Below are 9,071 nucleotides of genomic sequence, written 5' to 3'. Positions count from 1 at the left end.
GTATCCCTTCTTTTGGTGAGGTGTCTTTTAAGGTCTTTGTCTCATTTTTAATCAGGTTGTTTTCTTATTGTTGAGTTTAAGTGTTGTTGGTATATTTTGTGTAACAGTCGTTTATAAGATGTTTTTTGCAAATATTTTCTCCCAGTCTGTTGCTTATCTTCTCTTTGTCTTGATATTGTCTCTCACAGGGCAGAGGTTTTTAATTTTCATGAAATTTTGTTTATTAGTTATTTCTCTTATGCATCATGCTTTTGATGTTTTATCTAAAAAGTCATTGTCATAACCAAGGTCATGTAAGTTTTCTCCAATGTTATCCTCTTTTAACATTTTGCTTTTAATGTTTAGGTCTGTGATCTATTTTGAGTTAATTTTTGTGAGGGAAGTATGTCTGTGTCTTGAGTCATTTTTTTTTCCACGTGGATATCCAGTTGTTCCAGCACCATTTGTTGAAGAGACTATCTTTTCTCCATTATATTGCCTTTGCTCCATTATCAAAGACCAGATGACTATATGTATGGAATTTTGTTCCTGGGCTCTCTATTTTGTTTCATTGATATATGTATATTCTTTTACCATTACCACACTGTTTTGATTACCGTGGCTTTATAGTAAGTCTTGAAGTCAGGTAGTATCTGTAATATTGCTTTGTTCTTCTCCGTTAATTTTGTGTTGGCTATTCTGGCCTCTCCGTACAAACTTTAGAAGATTGAGATTGCATGATATCTATAGATCAAGTTGGAAAGGACTGACATTTTGATAATATTGAATTCTCCTATCCATGAACATGGACTACCTCTCCATTTTTTTGGTTGTTTTTTGACTTCATGTATCAGACTTTTGTAGTTTCCTCATATATATCTTGAACATATTTTATTAGATTTATACCTAACTACTTCACTTTTCCAGATGCTAATGTAAATGTTATTGGTTTTAATTTCAATATCCACTTGTTCATTGCTGGTACATATGGAATTGATCGACTTTTGTATATTAACCTTGTATGTTGCAACCTTGCTATAATGGCTTATTAGCTCCAGATGTTTCTGTCAATTTTTTCAAATTTTCTACATAGATGATCATGTCATCTTCAAACAAAGAGAGAATTATGTCTTCCTTCCCAGTCTGTATACTTTTTATTTCCTTTTCTTATCTTATTACAATAGCTAGAACTTCCAGTATGATGTTGAAAAGAAGTGGTCAGAAGAGACATCGTTACCTTGTACCTGATCTTAGTTAGAAAGCTTCAAGTTTATCACCATTAAGTATGATGTTAGTTGTAGGATTTTTGTAGATATTCTTTATCAAATTGAGGAAGTTTCCATCTATTCTTAGCTTACTGAGAGTTTTTAATCATAAGTGGGTGGTGGATTTTGTCGAATCTTTTTTTTTTATTTATTGATATAATCATGTGATTTTGTTTATTTGTTTTAGTTTGTTGATGTGTTACATTACATTAATTGATTTTTGAATGTTGAACCAGCTTTGCATGCCTGAGATAAATCTCACTTGGTCTTGGTCTACAATTCTTTTTATACATTGTTGGATTCAATATGCTAATATTTTTCAAGGAGTTTTGTGTCAGTGTTCATGAGAGATATTTGTCTGTAATTTTCTTTTAACATGTTTGTCAGGCTTTGGTAATAAGGTAATGTTGGCCTCATAGAATGAGTTGGGAAGTATGTATTTCCTCTGCAAAAGATTGTATAGAACTGATATAAATTCTTCCTTAAATATTTGGTAGAATTCACCAGTGTACACTTATGGGCCTGCTACTTTCTATCTTGGAAAATTATTTATCATTGTTTCAGTTTCTTTAGTAGATACAGGTCTATTCAGATTGACTACTTCTTCTTGTGTGAATTTTGGTGACTTGTATTCTTGAAGGAATTGGTCCATTTCATCTAAGTTATCAAAGTTGTGTTCATGGAATTTTTCATAGTATTCCTTTATTATCTATTTAATGTCTATAGGGTATGTAGGGATGTCCCTCTTTCATTTCTAATATTAGTTTTTGTGTTCTTTCTTCTTTTCTTTGTTAACCTAGCTGCAGTCTTATCAATTGTATTGACCTCTTCAAAGAACATGTATTTGGTTTCTTTAGATTTTCTATATTGATTTCCTGTTTTCAATTTCACTGATTTCTACTCTAATTCTTATTTCTAATTTTTTAACTCTGCAGCATGACATTGTTTTTATTATATCAGTTGTAATTCTTCCATTCAGAAATTGGAGACCATCTTCTCATTAAGTTGTTATTCCCTCCTTTTCCCCCAGGTTAGAGATAATTTGGGTGCTTTATAAACACTTAAATTATATGTATATGAAAGTTTTATAATAACTTGTACAAATTGTCTTTTCCTAAAAATTATCAAACATGCTATTCAAACATGTAAGTTATAGCTTACATGTATATGACTTCTGAAAATAAAATAAGACTTTTACCATAACATTTTTGTGCTATAAAAAATTCTACATAGGGCTTCCCTGGTGGCACAGTGGTTAAGAGTCCGCCTGCCAATGCAGGGTACATGAGTTCGAGCCCTGGTTCAGAAGATCCCACATGCCACAGAGCAACTAAGCCCGTACACCACAACTGCTGAGCCTGTGCTCTAGAGCCCATGAGCCACAACTACCAAGTCTGCATGCTGCAACTACTGAAGCTCGTGCACCTAGAGCCCATGTTCCACTACAAGAGAAGCCACCACAATGAGAAGCCCGCACACCACAACAAAGAGTAGCCCCTGCTCACCACAACTAGAGAAAGCCCACGTGCAGCAACAAAAAACCAATGCAGCCAAAAATAAAATAAATTAATTAATTTAAATAAAAAGTAAAGCTTTTCTCTTTATAATAAGACAAAAACATTTTCATTAAAAAAAATTCTACATACATGCATATGATCAAAATATAATACTTTTCTCATTTGGGAAATTCCTATGCACAGTAAGTAAAAAAAAAAAAAAAAAAAAAAGTGCCCAAATATATCAATTTATCCACTATTAAGATTACTGGGTGCCACCTACTGTTGAATTTTTGCAAGTGCTAACTTTATAAATTCAAAATTGTTATTAAAATCTGGGTTCCAAAAACTGAGTTTTGAGAATGTTTATCTTGTTGGTATGTTTATACTGGCAAAATAAGATCATGAAAAGAATACACACGGTATCAAAATTAGCATAAAATAGCCACATGCCACTTAAATATGTAAAACAGAACTATCATAGAACTATCATTTCTTACTTCAAATGCAGATTTCTGCCTCTCTTAAATTGTGCCAAAATCTCAAAGGAATATCTAAGTAACTAGAGTATATAGAAAGACACTGTACAGTCAACAATCTAATTAAAACTATGGCTTAATCATACTCCATAATGAGTGTAAGGCAAATGGCTTATTCAAAACATCCATTTACTTACTGGAAGTAGTCAAAGTCAAAAAGGCATTTTTTCTCTCCTTTTAAATAGAAAATGGGGTCTTTTACTTATAAGCTCAATTGCAGCAAAAGAACAAAGTGGGTTTAACATTTTACTTAAGATATTCGGCATTACCAGTTTTTAAAGAGACGTAAATGGCTTGGAAACTGCTTTAGCAAGTTTCTCTCATGCTAATAAACTTTTTATCTTCTTTAACAGGATCATAGCCAAAAATCCAAATTGTAAAAGAATCCTCAGAAAAATTGGAACATAAAATGTTAGTTCAGTTTAGATATTATCAATATTTTATCATCTCAAATGTCATCAATTAGATTATGTATATATCTCCAGGACCAAATGAATTGGTTTTATAGAATTTAGCATGCTCGGGATGCTCATCATATGCCTTCTAGCTTCATCTGCATTGTATCTTAAAATTATATCAGCTTTGTTATCTTGGTCATCTTGTAGACCAACCAATATGATGTCTGAGGTATTTATGCAAATATTTTGCTCAGTTTCCCTCTGAAGTGACATAACCTCTTTATGCCATCAGAACACATCACTTCTAATCATCCATTTCTCAACATTTTTATTATTTGAGCATATATTCTTGTTCATCCTCTTTGAACACCAGCTCTCTTTTTTCAGATTCATTCTCATTCTTACCTCTGCATTGGTTTTTACCTTCTTTATCTTTATTCTTGAACATGGCAATAACTGCAGCCTCAAGGTATCTCTGACTCCTATTCAGGCAGCAGGGATTCTCCAATGGGCTCCAGGGGCTACATTAGGACATAGCAGGTGGGGATAGCCAGGTCACCAAGCACTAGAGAGTCTCAAAACCCAGTTCTTCTGAGATCTGTTTGTGTCATTTTTTTTCCTTCTGCTTATATGGATTTGATTTGCTACTTTTCCAGTTTTCTAAGGTGAAAATTTAGATCTTTCTTCTTTTCTAATATATGCATCAAATGCTATAACTTTCCCTCTAAGTACTGCTTTCACTGCATCCCACAAACTTTGATAAGTTGTGTTTTCATTTTCATTTTGTTCAAAATAGTTTTTAGTTTCACTTGAGATTTCTTCTTTGATCTATATGTTATTTAGAAGTGTATTGTTTAATCTTCACATATTTTGGGGCATTTCACTTATCTTTCTGTTACTGATTTCTAGTTTAATTCCACTGTGGTCTGAGAGCAGACATTGTAAGAGTTCTATTCTTTAGGTTTGTTAAGGTATGCTTTATGGCCCAGAATGTGGTCTATCTTGGTAAATGTTCTATGTGAACTTGAGAAGAATATGTATTCTGTTGTTGTTGGAAAAAGTAGTCTGTAGATGTCCATAATATTCAGTTGATTGATGGTGTTGTTGAGTTCACCTATGTCCTTACTGATTTTTTGCCTGCTGCATCTGTTCATTTCTGTAAAAAGGTGTTGAAGTTTCTAACTATGATAATGAATTCATGTATTTCTCCTTTCAGTTCTATTAGTGTTTGCGTTACAGAGTTTGGTGCTCTATTGCCTGGCACATACATGTTAAGAATTGTTATGTCTTCTTGGAGAATTGACTCCTTTATCATCATGTTATGCTCTTCTTTAACCCTGATAAATTTTCTTGCTTTGAAGTCTGCTTAGACTGAAATTAGTATAGCTACTCCTGCTTGCTTTTGATTAGTGTTAGATGGTATGTTTTCCTCCATTCACTTACTTTTAATCTATCTGTGTCTATATTTAAAGTTAGTTTCTTGTAGGCAACATATAATTGAGTCTTGTTTTTTTGCTCCACTCTTGACAGTCTTTTTAATTGGCACATTTAGCCTATTGACTACAAAGTGACTATTGACATAGTTTGATTAATATTTACTGTATTCCTTACTGTTTTCTATTTGTTGCCTTTGTTCTTTTTTTCTATTTTTGTTTTCCATGCTTTTTCTGCCTTTTGTGGTTTTAGTTAAGAATTTTATATGATTCCATTTTCTGTCTTAGCTTTTATTTGTTATACTTCTGGTTTTTTTCTTTTTTTTTTAAGCGGTTGCCCTGGAGTTCACAATATACATACACAGGTAATCCAGATCCACTTCCAAATAACACTACATCACTTCGCAGGTAGTATAGCTTCTAATAACAACATAATTCTAATTCATCCCTTTTGTGCTTTTTAAATTGCTGTCATTCATTTCACTTATATATAAGCATGCACAAACATGTATAAATACATAAGCATACATAATCTACACATTGTTGGTATTATTATTTTGAACAAACTGTTGGTTGTTAAATCAAGAATAAGAAAAATAGCAGATTTTACTTTACCTTCACTGACTATTTTTTCAGTACTGTTCCTTACTTTATATAGATCTGAATTTCTGACCTATATTATTTTTATTCTCTTTAAAGATCTTTTCTTTCCCAGCTTTACTGAGATATAATTTATATATAACACTGCATAAGATTAAGATGTACAATGTGATGATTTGATATACATAGATAATGATTAGAAAACGATTACATAGACATGGTTACCACAAAAGTTAGTTAACGTATCCATCACATCCATCACTTCATAGAACTACTTTTTTTTTTTTTTTGGTAGTGAGAAATTTTAAGATTTACTCTCTTAGCAACTTTTAAGTATACAGTACAATATTGTTAAAACTACTCATCATGCTTTACGTTAGATCCTCAGAAGTTATTCATCTTATAATTGGAAGATGTACCCTTTGACAACTTTCACCTATTTCCCCAACCTTCCATACTTCCCTCCATCCCTGGCAACCAACAATCCACTCTGTTTCTATGTGGGTTTTTTTGTTGTTGTTGTTGTTTATATTCCACATATAAGTGAGATTACACATTTGTCTTTCTCTGTATGACTTATTTCACATAACATAATACCCTCAAGTTTCATTCATGTTGTCACGAATTACAGGATTTCTTTCTTTCTGGAGGTTTTACAGTTTCAGGTTTTATGTATGTCTTTAATCTATTTTGAGTTAATTTTTGTGAGATAGGAGTCCAGTTTTATTCTTTTACATGTTAATATTCAGTTTTTCCACTACCATTTGTTGAAGAGACATTTTCCTTTTGATATGCTTGGTTTCCTTGTCAAGTAATAGTCGACCATATATGTGTGATCTTATTTCTGAGCTATCAGTTCTATTTCATTGGTCTATGTGTCTGTTTTTATGACAGTATCATAGCTTTAAAGTGTAATTTGAAATCAGGAAGTGTGATGCCTGCAGCTTTGTTCTTTCTAAAGATTGCTTTGGCTATTTAAGGTCTTTTGTGGTTCCAAACTAATTTTAGGATTGTTTTTTCAGTTCTGTTTAAAATGCCATTGAAAATTTGATAGGGATTGTATTAAATCTATAGATGAGTTTGGGTAGTAGGTCCATGAGGTTTTAAAAACATTAATTCTATGATCTATAAACGTGGGATATCTTTCCATTTATTTGTCTTATTCAATTTCTTTCATCAATGTCTTATAGTTTTCAAGGTACAGACCTTTCACCTCCTTGGTTAAATTTATTCCCAATTATTTTGTTTTTTATTTTATTGTTAATGAGATTATTTAGTTCTTTTATAGATAGTTTGTTGTTAATATATAAAAATGAAACTGATTTTCTTAAATTGAAGTGTAGTTGATTTACAATATTGTACTAGTTTTAGGTGTAGAGCAAAGTGATTCAGGTTCTTTTTCTTTTATTTTCAGAGTCTTTCCATTACAGGTTATTACACTGAATATTGTTCCATGTGCTATACAGTAAATCCTGGTTGTTTTTCTATTTTATATATAATAGTGTGTATCTGATAATCCCATACTCTTAATTTATCCATCCCCTGCACCCTGCTTTCTCCTTTGGTAACCATACATTTGTTTTCTGTCTGTGAGTCTGTTTTTGTTTTGTAACTAAATTCCTTTTATCATTACATAGTGTCCTTCTCTGTCTTTATGGTCTTGGTCTTAAAGTCTATTTTTTCTGATATAAGTATTGCTACCCCCATTTTCTTGTCATTTCCATTTGCATGAAACATCTTTTTCCACCCCCCTCACTTTTAATCTATGTATCTCGCCCGAAAGTAAGTCTCTCGTAGGCAGCATATTGTAGGTCCTTGGTATTTTTGTAATCTAATCTTCCATTCCATGTCTTTTGATCGGAGCATTTAGTCCATTGACATTTAAAGTAATTATTGATAACTATTTATTGCCATTTTAAACCTTGTTTTCCAGTTGATTTTGTATTTCTTCTTTATTCTTTTCTTCTTTTTTGTTTTTCCTTTTGTAGTTTGATGGTTTTCTTTTGTAGTATGCTTCAGTTCCTTTCTCTTTGGTTTTTGTGATTCCTACTATATGTTTTTGATTTGTAGTTACTCTGGTTTTCAAGTATGTTAACCCATAACCATACCTACTTGCTTTAGACCAATAGTCATATAAGTTCAAACATATTCTAAAAGATCTACTTTATTTTACTCTCCTCCCCTACATTTTGTGATTTTTGATGTCCTATTTTACATCTTTATTTTTATCCTTTTGCTATTCATTGTAGTTATAATTGCTTTAACAAATTTTTTTGGTTGTTTTTTAATCTCTGTACTGGCTTAAGTGATCCTCAATCCTTTTATATATTTACCTTTCCTATTGTGTTTTCTCCCTTTCCTATTGATTCTTTTTTTCTATTTAGAGAATAACTTTCAATATTTCTTTCAGGTTAGGTTTAGTATTGCTGTATTCTTTTAGTTTTTGCTTTTCTGAGAAATTCTTAGTTTCTCCTTCTATTCTAAATAATTACCTTGCTGGGTTGATATACTAGGTTTGTAGGTTTTTCCCTTTCAGGACTTTGAATATATCATGCCACTCCCTTCTGACCTGCTAAGTTTTTGTAGAAATCAGCTGATTGCCTTATGAGGGTTCCCTCGTACCTGACTCTTTGTTTTTTCTCTTGTTGTCTTTAGAATGCTCTGTTTAACTTTTGCCATTTTAATTATGATATGTCTTGGTGTGGGTCTGTTTGGGTTCATGTTGTTTGGGACCCTCTGTGCTTTCTATAACTGGGTATATGTCCTTCTTTAGGTTTGGGAAGTTTTCAACCATAATTTCTTCAAATACATTTTCAATTCCCTTTCTCTTTCTTCTCCTTCTGAAACCCCTATTATGCATAGGTTGGCATGCTTTATATTATCCCATAGATGTCATATGTTGCTTTCTTTTTTTTTTTTTTTTTTTTTCATTTGTCTTTCTGTCTGATGTTCTGATTGGGTGACTTCCATTATTCTATCTTCCAGATCACTTACTTGTTGTTCTGCATTATTTAGTCTGCTATTCATTTCCTTTAGCTGGTTGGTTTTTATCTCAGCAATTGAGTTGTCTAATTTTGATTGGTTCCTCTTTATAGTTTCCTCTTACAGTGATCTGCATTTCTATTGATAATCTTTCTTAATTCCTTTAGCATTTTTATTACCTCCTTTTTGAACTTGGACTCTGGTAGACTGGAGAGGTCTGTTTCATTATTCCTTTGGGGGATTTCTCTTGTTCTTTAAATTGAGAGTATTTCCTCTTCTTTTTCATTTTGCTTACATTTCTCTGTCTCTATGAATTTAGGAGAAAGTTATCTACTATAGTCTTGTAGGGCTGTTTTTATGTGGGAGCATCCCTGTGTTG

The 9,071-nt window shown here is 32.1% G+C and overlaps 1 pseudogene; it reads right to left on the bottom strand.

Moving 5' to 3' along the window:
- Window positions 1-243: 243 nt before the first annotated feature.
- On the bottom strand, window positions 244-4,125 carry LOC130708072 (eukaryotic translation initiation factor 1A, X-chromosomal-like; annotated as a pseudogene).
- Between the last annotated feature and the right edge of the window lie 4,946 nt (window positions 4,126-9,071).

Source organism: Balaenoptera acutorostrata, chromosome 4 (assembly GCF_949987535.1).
Source record: "Balaenoptera acutorostrata chromosome 4, mBalAcu1.1, whole genome shotgun sequence".
NCBI lineage: Eukaryota > Metazoa > Chordata > Mammalia > Artiodactyla > Balaenopteridae > Balaenoptera > Balaenoptera acutorostrata.
This window is presented reverse-complemented; position numbering and strand designations above follow the sequence as displayed.